The sequence below is a fragment of the Eurosta solidaginis genome, chromosome 1 (assembly GCF_040869045.1).
Source record: "Eurosta solidaginis isolate ZX-2024a chromosome 1, ASM4086904v1, whole genome shotgun sequence".
NCBI lineage: Eukaryota > Metazoa > Arthropoda > Insecta > Diptera > Tephritidae > Eurosta > Eurosta solidaginis.
In genome coordinates this window covers 70,876,366-70,889,768 of record NC_090319.1, presented here as the reverse complement: position 1 = coordinate 70,889,768, position 13,403 = coordinate 70,876,366, and the positions used below count along the sequence as shown (strand labels likewise).

General features: G+C 41.8%; 1 protein-coding gene and 1 pseudogene across 9 annotated transcripts in view; one reads left to right on the top strand and one right to left on the bottom strand.

Moving 5' to 3' along the window:
* Positions 1-13,403, bottom strand: part of LpR1 (Lipophorin receptor 1) — a 1,438,611-nt gene that overhangs the window by 628,773 nt on the left and 796,435 nt on the right. The window lies entirely within an intron of this gene.
* On the top strand, positions 2,818-12,094 carry LOC137234634 (vacuolar protein sorting-associated protein 41 homolog; annotated as a pseudogene).

Below are 13,403 nucleotides of genomic sequence, written 5' to 3'. Positions count from 1 at the left end.
TATAGGGTAAAAACTAAGGAAGAACTAATGGCGGAGAGTTTAAGTGTTAATGCGTTGCCAAAAGTTATTGAACAAATGCGTGGTGGCAACGGCGCGCACCCACGTATTTGTTAAAGATTAGGTTAAGGCGAAAAAAAAAGGAAGAAAATAAAAACACCAAAAGGATTTCGTATTAATAAAAGAATTCACAAAGTGCTTTTATTTATATAAATACAACAAGTGTTAAGAAAAGGTTTAACAAATGTTGTGGAAAACGATATATATGTGAAAATAATTTTGAAAAGTTGAACTTACGTGAACGGGCGATTACGTGTTCCTTTGCTGGCTGCTGGATTAAAAGAGGACGAGACTCTTTTCCACATGAGCCGATGAACCCACGATACAGCCACTTCGTTGGGTTTCCCGGCAACAAAGTTGCTGTACCACGGGCTCACAGCGGTAAACGTCTAAGACACATACGTACTACCACTCACACATGCCTGTGTGTATATCACAAGAATATGCGGGTGGTAGTAACGAAGAAAATAAAACAAAGAAAGTTATGTTACGAGGGGGGGGGGGGAGATATATTTAGGCCTGTGGCCTAAACATACCGGCCCCCTTGCCGTAAGCAACAAAGAAAAAAAGAATGAAAAGGAAAAAAAGGAATGACACGCGATCGCACGTCCAGTAAGCCGTTATGTCGATGTGCAGATGCGGACTGCAAGCACTGCACGTCGCACGATGGACTTCGTGTCTCGTTGTCCTGAGAAGAAAAAGAAAAGATGTTATTAAATACACGTACGTGGTTTTAAATTCCGTGCTGTAATTACTTAGTTCTAATGAAACGCTCCTATTTTTGGCAGGCTCCTGAGACCACCAGCCCGAATACGGTCGGTTGGGTCAGGAGACCGCCAACTGTTGTTGCTGGCGTTCCGCTCACCATCAGTTCGGCGTATAGATCAGCGCCGAGTGTAAGACGAACTGGCGATGAGCGGTAGAACTGCGGATCTGCAAGCCGCATAAATTCAAATGGAACGGCAACCTTTGCATCCACATTGGATGGCGGACTCAACCGATAGTGGCCGTTGACCACGGCGGCTTGGGTAGTGACACGAGTCGTTGACCCGAACTTGCCGCGCAGAATAAGGGTACATTGCCCTAGTCCTTGGCGCTCTAACTGCAAATCGCGTACCAGCTCTGCATCGACGATGGTGCTGGCGGCGCAGGGATCAATGATCGCACGTACCAAGTGTAGGTGCCCACGCGATTCGACGCGTACGATGGCCGTCGGCGCAATGGGCACGAAAGACCGCATGATGGGCGCTGGAGTGGCTGGGAGCAGCCGGCCGTTTCGGAAGCCTTCCGGTGTACCACGCGATAGTGCTTGCATATTTTGGGCGTCAGAATGATATGGCGTCGATTTATCTCGCCGCTGCTGTCTGCCGCGTTTGGATGACTTGGTCGGGCCTCCTTGGAGTCCAATGTCGTGGTGCCGCCAGTTGTTTTGTTCGTTTCGACGTTTGTTTACTTTCGCCGCGCTTCTTTCATGCTGTAACAGCGGCCGGAAACTGCGCATCCCATGGTTGACCGTTGACGGTCTTGTTGTCACCGTTTTACTTATTTCTTCCTCCGCCTTTGCTCTCTCCTCCTCCATTTCTTCCTCCTCCACCTGCTGAGCCCAGGATTTAGCCGTTCCCGATAGGTTGATTGACAACGCGTCGTCGGACGTGTTCTCGTCGCCATTTGTGGCTGTCTCGTCGCATACCGGCCGACGCTCATCTAAATGAAGCGTGGTGTGGTGCTTCTCTTGGCACCTCTTGCAGCGATACTTGCTGCTACACTTGTTTACCCGGTGGAAGGGTGACAGACAGTTCGGACAGTACTTATATAAAAGCACTGCCCGCAACATCTCTTCTGGAGATTTTTTCCGATATTCGGGACAGATTCGTAGACTATGGTCCCTGCCGCAGAGCTGGCAAGCGACGTCGAAACGCGTTGCGCCTCCCTCTGACTTGGCCAGTAAAGTTTGGTAGCGGGTCATGATCTGAAAGAATATTGATATCATTGATCATACCCAAATTGAGGTTGGCGGAATGTTGTTTGGGTGGCGTAAGCCAAAAAAAATATTATCTCTCATATATTTTCGCAAGAAAAAAAACATTTTATTGAAATAAAAATTAAGGGCCATAAGTAAATACGAAGAAAAAACGGATTTAGCACGCATCCATACGATGTGGCTGGTGCTTTAGCGCCTCTAGTACATCCCTGCAAAAACGCTCTCGTCACTCCACGTCATTTGACTAGTCATTTTACCAGGTCATAGGTTATATTCCTAGTCACACTTGCATGGGCGTGATTGGGTTTTGAGACCAAATTTTGTAGGGATTTTATAATTTATTTTATGTCGGTAGCTGTCGCCAAAGTAGTCCTAAAGATTTATTTTGATTTGTGGTGAACTTTGTTTTCACAACAAGTGGCCTGCCACCACACGGAACGGTTTCAAACCTGGCTGAAAAGGTATTAAAAAGTTGCACTTCCACCATTCAACATTATTTTTGACGTGTATTGTCGATAATGTTGGATTAAGTATTTTAAATCTCGACCAAATGTATGATTGGTCGAGATATGTAATACGCGACATGTGTGGCGTATTGTGCTCGATATGTCGTGCGGCATGTAATGCGTGACGTGTAGTGCGGCATGTAGTACGTGACGTGTAGTGCGCGAGATGATTGCTGCGCATGAGGCCTAATGTCGGTGTTGCCATGCATTGACTGTCAGAAGTAAAGTGTAGACATTTGACATTTGCTACAATTTTTTCATTTCCTGAATGAAAAAAAAATCATTGAGATAAAACACGCGGTGGTGAGTAAATTTCTATAATGCGTAATATGGTTTTTTATTAATTTATTTCTCTTTTTCTTTCCAGGTATCCAGTGCTGTTGAAGGTGTCATGGTACAACATGCAATTAAAACAAGCGGCTGAGCCATTATATCGTGAACAAAGCGTTGAGGCACAAAAAAACGTTTAAGGTGACGTATCGTTTTCTCTAAACGCTGCCAAAATGAAGTCCAAGGGAGATTTGACGGAATACGACGTGCTTAGCCGCAAATTGCCAACCGAGAAGGAGCCACAAACTCCACTGTACGAAATGCGTATCTTTGCCCCGGATAACATTGTGGCCAAATCGCGTTTTTTGGTACTTCTTGCGTTAATTGAAAAAGTTCAAAAAAAGTTCATTTGCACATTTCAGGTATGGCTGCCGATCAAGAGCCAATTAATAACAGCGATACAGAAACCGAAAGTACTGAAGATGAAATCGAGCCCAAGTTTAAGTATCATCGTATTGCCAATGATTTGCGTAAAATGCTTAATACAGATGTGGTTACATGTAGTGCGGCGCACCCAAAGTTTTTGATGTTTGGCACTTTTCTGGGTCGTATTTATTTATTTGACCATCAAGGTAATACAGTGACTTCACATCTCTCGGGGGATAAACCAAACGAATTTTCACACACTGTCGCTGTCAATAATATAGATGTTGACGCAAAGGCCGAGTACATAGCTACTTGTTCTGATGATGGCAAGGTAAATATAACTGGCATATTCAGCGATGAAAATAATCAAAATTTAAGTTTTGGTAAATCAATAAAAGCCGTCGCTTTGGATCCGGATCCTAAAATAACGGCTGGATAACGATTTGTTGTAGGTGACGATAAACTAACGCTTTATGAGAAAAATTTCCTTAAAAAACTTAAATCAACTGTTTTATATAGCGCCGAAGGCTACGTTCTATCAGTATGTTGGAATGGATCCTTTATAGCATGGGCCAGTTATCTAGGCGTACGTGTTTATGATTTAAATGAAAAATGTTCACTTGGCCTCATGAAATGGGAAGAACCAACTAACGCACGCTTGGAGAATTTTCGTTGTAATTTTCGCTGGTCAAATGCAACTACGTTGCTTATAGGTTGGGTCGATACAATACGCATCTGTGTTATACGTAGACGAAATTCAGTTGAAGTTGCTTCCAGAGAATTGCCCGGTTATATAGTAGACCCAATATCAACTTTTCAAACAAACTTCTATATTTCTGGATTGGCGCCACTTACATCTAACCAATTGGTGGTATTGGGTTGCCCGAAAGAAAAGGATGCAGAGCGTACGTCATTGAGACCAGTTCTTTGCGTTATGGAACATAAACTGAATTCTTGTGAGGAGATTTGTACTGACAATCTTTCATTGCGTGGTTATCAGGAATATACGGTTAATGATTATAGTTTGGGTTGTATCATTGATGAAAATCGGTACTTCATTGTTGCACCAAAGGATATAGTTGTTGCTAGCCTATATGAAACAGAGGACAGAGTTAAATGGTTGATCGACCATCGTAAATTTGAAGAGGCAATGGAAGTTATATCAACACATGGCGGTAGCACATCATTGCTGTCTGTGGCCAAATTGTACATAAATCATCCACTCGTACAGAAGCAGTACGACGAAGCTGCGGAATTATGTCTGCGCGTATTGGGCAATAAAAATCACTTTGGGAGGAGGAAGTTTTCAAATTTGTTAGGTGCCAACAATTACGTTCAGTTAGCGCTTATCCACCTACCGCCGATGATTGTAAGCTTGATCCACATGTGTACGAGGTGGTACTATATGAGTATTTAAAATACGATGCCAAAGGATTTTTGAATCTTATCAAGGAATGGCCATTACATTTATACAATTGCACTGCGGTCATTAATGCAATTCATGACAATTTTCGTAAGCGCGACTATGAAAGTGCATTAAGAATGTACTTAAAGTTACAAAATGCCGACGTATTTTAAATGATACGACGTTATGATCGTTATGATGCAATACATAAAATGATTATACCACTCATACAGTTAGATCGGGAGCGTGCCTTTAAGATTTTATTTGAAAAAAATAAAATTTCACCAGAAATTGTTGTACAACAATTGGAACAAAATCAAGAGTATTTATATTGGTATTTGGATGAATTGGATAAATTTGATAAAAGTGGCAAATACCATTGGAAATTAGTGAATTTATATGCAAAATACGAACGTGAAAAACTATTACCATTTTTAAAAGAATCAAATCACTATCCAATGCAAGAAGCATTAGACGTATGTAAGCGGGAATTATTCTATCCTGAAATGGTGTATTTGTTGGGTCAAATGGGTAATCCGATAGAAGCATTAAATATTATTATAGAGAAGATAAAAAATATTGAAATGGCTATTGAGTTTTGTAAAGAGCATAACGACTCGGACTTATGGAATATATTGATTGATGAGTCTGTTAAAGATCCGGGAATTGTATTGAAACTGCTGGATGGCATAGTTGACTATGTGGATCCAGTCGCAGTTGTTGAAAAAATCAAGCTTGGTCAAAGTATACCAGGCTTACGAAATGCTGTAGTAAAGCTTTTGTGGGATTATCGTTTGCAGGTGAAAATTCGTAAAAGCATGCAAAAAGTACAATTTGAATTCTATTATAAGCAACATGAAAAAGTAGTAAATACACAAAATCGTGGCCGTTATGCTTCGGCCTCCGAGTATTGTTTGAAATGTCATCGATCGATTATTAGTACGAACGAAAATATGGCACCGCTTAAAGATATTATTATTTTCCTATGCGGACATGCATATCATCATAATTGTGCACCTGGCGCCTTGGATACTGATCACTGCGAATTTTGCAATCCCAGCGATTTTGATAAAAATTAAGGTGACGACTTTTTACTACTGCTGAATTAGATAAAAAAAGACCATCGGTGAAATTGTATCGCCGAAACAGGTGTATGAGACTTCTCCAACCAAAATAAAGAGCTTCGGCATTTGGTTGCGTTGTGATTCGCGTTCTGGTGCGCACATCATGTACCGCGAGTATCGTGATTTGAACGTTGGTGGTGCAGTTACACAATGTTATCGTGATATGGGTGCTCGTCATCGTGCGCGAGCTCATTCAATTCAAATAATGAAGGTTGAGTCAATCCCAGCCCGGTCTGTCCTACATTTGCCGGTGGATATCACACAAAGGAAGCGTAGGTGTGTATAAAATTACATCATGGAGGTACTGAAGACTTATTAATATAATTATATTCTTTTTTTTCTGAGGGAAGATTGTGTAATCAACATGGCTAACTCATACAACTCTTTCGCTATTGCCCGACGATGGCAACGTACCAACGTCAGAAGCTGCAGCGCTGCATTATGATATACAAGGAGCGGTCGAAGAGGGACGCTATTATATGGATATCGATCAGGTGAGTAATAGTAAATTAAGATTCGAAATCTCTCGCGGCAATGAGCCATAATGTTGCTCAGATACGCCATCATCTCGTTGCAAGGATCCTGAGCCAGATGAATTTGTTGATTTTTTGCCTTTTACATGCTCTCTACGCATAACTTTTTTCCAAAAAATAGAAAAGAACCATGAATTTAAATAAAATGGCCCCAGTCGGGCATGCTTCAAATTGACCTCAAGTTGTTAAGTTACCCGAGATGGGTGCAGCTTTTCTTCTTTTCAAAAATTCTTTATCCCGATTTGCTGAAAGAGTAAACGAAGTCCGCGATGCCAAATTCTTTAGTAGGCTCCAGGGGTTTAGCTACTCTCTTGAATAAATTCACAAAGCATACTTAAGTTGAAGATAGATGTACGTATGAGTAGGGTTTGAAAATGCATTTTATTTAAAAAAACTGTAAAATAGCGTCTGAAATGTTGATTTTGATGCTTAATACTTCAACACCCAAGTCTCCCGGTTCTAGTATGTTCCAAATAGTTTGCCAAATTTCTTTGGTTGGAATGCAATGCGCAAAGGATAGTGTGCAGAAATCTGAGTTAATACCCTTTTGTGTTAGTCACTTTATTTTAGTTTAATGTTCCGCTTTTAATTGTCTTATGTGGAAAATATTAGGATATTCAAACTGAGATTCGGACCTGTTCTCCGGAATCGAAAGTATTTAGCCCATTAAGCACAGATCCTTACATTATTTTCCCCACAAATAAGTTTTATTAAGTTATTCATTTTATTTGGAAAATTTATTACAACGTTTTGCCGGAATATTTCTTTATTTAGTATAATAAATCTCAACTTGAAAACTCCTATCAAGCAAAGCGATTCCGGTCGAAAGCAAGGTGACGTGTTCTCAATTTCGATCGATCGATTCTTTAGCGTTTTTTTGTTTTTTTTTTTTTTTTATGCAAAATTGCAATTGTCTTGTTGCCTCTGCATTTCCGAAAACCATTGGTGCTGGCATTTTGTTCAAATTTTTGCACAATTTTAATTTAACCAAAACCAAAATAAATAAAAACAGCTGTTTCGCTTTATTATCGACTCGATATGAAAAACGATACGAAATCAGCTTCGAATCGATTTGTTTAAATCGGAACTGAGAACACCAAAAAGAAATCGACTCGGAATCAACCCCGCCTGACCCTTCAAAGCGAGTCGGAATCCAGAACAGGCCGGATTGCTATTCAGAACACCACCTTGTGTTTCTTACAGCCAACCCAATATAAACGCACGCAAGTAATTTTCTGTCAAAAAATGTCTCATGTACATACAAGTTACATGAGAGCAACCCAAGCTGAATTTGCTGCGTGAAAAACTAACTCGATTTCCAATTTTTGTTCTGCGTAACATTTAGATTCGACGTTTGCACACATGCTTTACATTGTCGCAACGCATGCTTATTTGGGTTAGGGCAAAGAACGCCGTGCGGTTTTATTGGGCCGGCTCGTTCAACATTTATTTGCACTTTTACACCTTTACGACGTGCATCTTAATTTTATATTCGAAAATACTTTTAATTCAATTGTATTCTGGGGCAGATAGTGAGTCTGCGTTAGGTTGTGTTGGCCTCGTTCGGGGGAACGAGAGCTGGGTGATTTGTGTGTTGGCCTCGTTCGGGGTGAACGAGAGCTGGGTTTTTTGGGATAAAGGAATATGGACTATTAAAGTTCATTTTCGTTGTCCTTGGGCGGAAGTAGTACCAGTTTCGCTATTGGTCTTGTAATTTGTCCCTTAATTGTATTGACGTCAACAACACGTACACGGTTATCGGAACCTGGATGTGTGTTGACGACTCTCCCCATTCTCCACTCGTTTGGTTGTAGGCTGTCCTCTTTTATGACGACTAGGTCCCCGGGTTTTACGTTGGATTGTGGATGTTTCCATTTATACCTTTTCTGGATCTCGGTGAGATATTCCGATTTCCATCTTTTGCAAAAGGTTTGATGAAGGGCTTTCATCTTTTGCCATCGGTTTACAATGGAGGCAGGGTTTTCACTACAGTCGAGTTCAGGTGGAGCTAAAAGATGCCCGCCTACGAGGAAATGGCCTGGAGTAAGCGGCTCCAGGTCGGAAGGGTCGTTGGATGAGGGACTTAGAGGTCTCGAGTTGAGGCAGGCCTCAATTCGACATAAGAGGGTTGTAAACTCTTCGAGAGTATATTTATGATCGGACGCGAGCTTTTTAAAGTGGGTCTTAAAACTTTTTACCCCCGCTTCCCACAAACCTCCCATGTGAGGAGCGCTTGGCGGTATAAAATGCCATTCTATAATGTGATGGCTATATTTAGTCAACGTTCCGTCCCTTGCTTCACGCAGAAATGCTTTAAACTCGGATCGTAAAGATCGAGAAGCTCCGACAAAGTTAGTACCATTGTCGGAGTAAACGTTTTTTGGACAGCCCCGTCTGGATACGAATCTGGCGAAGGCAGCTAGGAAGGACCCGGAACTAAGGTCGTTTGTCGCTTCTAGATGGATGGCTTTCGTCGAAAAGCAGACAAACAGGCAGACGTATCCTTTCGAAATTCGACATCCCCTCCCTCTGTAGGATTTTATATCGAATGGTCCCGCGAAATCTACCCCAGTGTTAGTGAAGGCCCTAGTAAAGGTGGTGCGCTCTTTCGGAAGGATCCCCATAAGTTGCGTTTGTGTCCGCTTCCTGTAAATAGTGCAGACTTTACAGTTGTGGATAACCGACCTTACCATGACTTTAACGCGTGGGATCCAGTACTGAGTGCGGATATGACGTAGCATCAGCTGGTTCCCTCCATGCAGGGTGGTCTCATGAGAGGATTGGACGATAAGTCTGGATAACCTGCAAGTATAAGGAAGAATAATGGGATGACTTTCATTATGGGACATGTCTTTCGATGCCCCAGTCCGCCCCCCAGTTCGAATGATGCCTTCTTCATCTATATATGGGTTCAGGGGTAGAATCTCACTCTTCCCATTTATTAGATTTCCTGACTTCAAGTTTGCGTACTCTTCTTGATAATGTTGCCTCTGGCATATTGTTATCAATCTTCGCGTTGTTTTTTCTATTTCGTCAGGAGCGATCGCATGAGAATCCCTTTTCACGGAGGCTTTAGTTTTTGGGTGCGTATTCTGGAAAAACCGAAGAATATAGGATATAACCCGCAAAGCCCTTGGTAAATCGGAAAACCTATCCAGAATGTCAAAGTTATTTTTCACCAAAGTTGTATGAACTTTCACCCTCTTTTCCTCCATATTCGTATTGTAATCTTCTTCTTGTGTTGGCCAATTTTCGTTGTCTTCTTGTAACCAAGAAGGTCCCTGCCACCACAAAGAATTGTTGATTAGGTCCGAAGCGTAGAGGCCTCTGCTCGCCAAATCTGCAGGATTTGACGCGGAGTCTACGTGCCGCCATACTTTGTCTCCTACTTTATCGATGATTTTCGTTATTCTATGTGCCACAAACGTTGACCACGAACATGGTGGTTTTCGGATCCACGCCAGTACTATAGTCGAATCTGTCCAAAGGGTTACTTTAATGTTTGAAAGTTGCATATTTTCTATGGCCGACTCTATAATTTCTGCAAGTAGGACTGCGCCGCAGAGTTCCAGTCGTGGCAATGATATGGTTTTGACCGGGGCTACTCTCGTTTTGGCCATCAACAGGTTGGTGAAGACTTGATCCTTTGTTTGTTCCCTCAGGAAAACAGTGGCGGCATATGCTTTTTCCGAGGCATCGCTGAATCCATGTATTTCGACATTGTCCTTCAATGTGTAGTGAACCCATCGCGGTATGCGTATATCGTTGATCTTTTCGTAGTCCGTCATGAACGATTGCCACCGATGTAGAGTAGTTTCAGACACATCTTCATCCCAGCCTGTCCCTTCCAACCAAATATTTTGCATTATTATTTTGGCTACAATTACGACTGGTGCCAGCCAGCCAAGAGGGTCGAAAAGTTTTGCGATCGCAGAAAGTATTGACCTTTTTGTTACGGCGTGGTTATTGTCAAAGGGTTTCGCTGTGAAGTAAAAGTAGTCGAAATGGGCGTTCCACCTGATACCGAGTGCTTTTACCATGCTGGTGTCTTCAAACTCAAGAAAATCCTCACTTAATAGGTGTTGCTTCGGTATACCCTGTAGGATTTTCTTGCAGTTGGACGTCCATTTTCGCAATGGGAAACCTGCCGATTGCAATGCCAATGATATTTCGTCCCTTGCCTTGATTGCAATTTCGATGCTGTGTCCACCGGCGAGTACGTCATCAACGTACATGCAATTTCGCAGTATATCTGCTGCCATTGGATGCGATGCCTCCACGTCATCAGCTAGTTGGTGCAGCGTTCGAATCGCAAGATACGGAGCACAATTAACCCCAAAGGTTACCGTTTTCAATTCATAAATGTTAATTGGGTTTTTGGGGCATTTGCGAAATATGATTCGCTGATATTTTGTTTGGTCTTCATTGACCCATATTTGGCGATACATTTTCTCTATGTCGCTGTTAAATACGTATTTGAACAGCCGCCAACGTAGTATAAGAACTGTCAGGTCGGATTGAAGAATCGGACCTGGATATAAGGCATCATTTAGACTTTTGCCATTAGTGGTAGGACAAGATGCATTAAATACGACTCTGACTTTTGTCGTTGTACTTCCCTCCTTTATAACAGCATGGTGAGGTAGGAAGTAACAGTCATTTGAGTCTGGCGAAATATTGCCTATTTGTTTCATGTGCCCTAAAGTTTCATATTCGGATACAACTCTATTGTATTCCGTTTGAAGGACTGGGTTTTTCGCAAGTCGTGTCTCGTTGCGATAGAATTGAGAGCACGCACTTCTTAATGAGGGGCCTAAGTTAAACTCTTTCCTAAAGGGTAAGGAGACTACGTATTTGCCATCGTTGTTCCGAACTGTTGTGGATTTGTATAGCTCCTCGCAGTAAGTGTCATCGTTATTGATGCTCCTTTTCTTTGGAATTTCCTCTATCTCCCAAAAAGCCGCCAATTGTTTATCTAAAGTGACCTCATTGAAATATGAAACTAGGGTCTTATTTGTATCAACCGCATCTGTCCGGCCTGTCAAAATCCAGCCGAACACCGTTTCCTGTGCTATTAATGTGTTTAGCACGTCCTTCCTGATACCGCCTAGCATAATTTGGGGGTATATGTCTCCGCCCAGAATTAAGTCGACTGGCTCATTGACAAAGAATCTTTTGTCAGCCAGTACTAAGTCAGGGAATGCTTGCCTAGTCATTGCATTTATTCGGCAAGTTGGAAGATTCCCTGTCAGTTGTGGTAAAACCAGCATGATCGTATTGATCTCGATTAATGGGTCGGTTGGTGACCGCAGTTGTATGTTGCACGCTTCTTTTACTTGTGCAGACATTGTATTATTGATGCCCGAAACTTGGGCATGCAGGTGTTTGGATGGCAGATTAATTCTGCGCTTTAGTTTCTCGGTAATGAATGAACATTCAGATCCCGAGTCTATTAGGGCTCTCGCCGAATAGTCAACACCATTAAAATGAATCTTGACCTGAGCTGTCCCTAGTAATACCCCTTTATTTGTGTTTGCGAAACATGAGTTCACATTATTAATCGGAGCGTTTTCTCTTTCAGCATTGCGTCGTATTTGAACTTCCCGTGAGGTAGATGCTCCGATAGTGTCGGAAGTATTTGTTGGTTTTGGCTGATTCGAAATATGAAGCAGCGTATGATGTCTTAAATGACATGTGGCACAGTTCATTTGGCTGGTGCACCTTGTCACCGAATGGCCAGCAGAAAGGCAGTTTATACACCCACGGCTGCTCTTAATTTGTTCAAACCGTTTATTGGGTGTTAAACGTAAGAACTTTTCACACTTTGAAATTCGATGTGCAGGACTTTTGCACATCTTACACGTAGGTTTGGCTGTTGTTACACTTGCCTGGTAGGACCCTAATCGTTTCGACGATGTATCTGCCGAGGAACGAGAAGCATGTGGCTCAGATGGTTTTGAAACCGTATCCCCTCTTATATCTACCACAGTTTCCAACGTTTGGAATCTGCTGGATAAGAATTTATCCATATCTGCCCATTTTGAAATTTCTGTTTTATTTTCTATGGTTTGTTCCCATAGAGCCAGTGTGGTTTCTGGCAGTTTTGTGGAGCACAAATATGTTAGAATTGCATCCCAGTTTGATATGTCAATCTTGTGACATTGAAGCGCTGAGATACAATTGTTTATTTCACGTTGCAGTTTTTTAATGGAGCTACCGCATTCGCTCTCAACTGCTTTTAAACTAAAAAGAATTTTTAATTGGGCATTGACCAAGATACGTTTGTTTTCGTATCGGTCACATAAATTTTTCCACGCTGTATCGAAACCGTCTGTTGTTAAGGAACACCGTTCCACTATCTCTTTGGCCTCCCCTTGAGTTTTTTGCCTTAAATAGTATAGCTTTTGCACTGCATGGAGTTTACTATTATTAATATATATGGCAGTGAACATGTCCCTAAAAGACGGCCATGAAATATAGTCACCTTTGAAAATATCCGTATCACATGCTGGCAGGCGCATGTGATATTCCATATTATCTGAGACATCTACTTTCTTATCTTTCTTTTCAAAATTTTCCAAAAGCTCAGCTATTGCCGCCTGACACTTTAGGAAGCTGAAATAGCACATTTTATGCTTCTTCTTGATAGCCGATAAGTCCTTTGAATCAAGCTCTGATGAACCTAAGAGCTTTTCGTATGTCACCTTCGTAGCTTCCCACAGAGTTTTTAACTCATCCCTTTGGTATATTAGGGAGTGTTTACTGTGTTGTGAAGGTGACATGTCGTTGAAGTCATTTTCATACTCCGTCACTACATCTGCTTGGCGTGTATAGGTATCCATTATATGAAAATTTATTGAAGTATTAATTGATTAATTGCCTTTGCAGAGAGTATTGAGTGAAAATGAACTGAAACGAAGGACTGTGTTTGAGAGAGATCTCTCGAGGAAGTGGCCTCGAAGCTTGCGAGAAAGCTAGGAATTGATTTAAAGAATGTGCAATTTTCGTGGTGGCAACGGCGCGCACCCACGTAATTATTCAAAGAATGCTCTAATGCAGATGTGCCAATGACTTGTGTAAGCCAATAAGTAATGGCTAGTG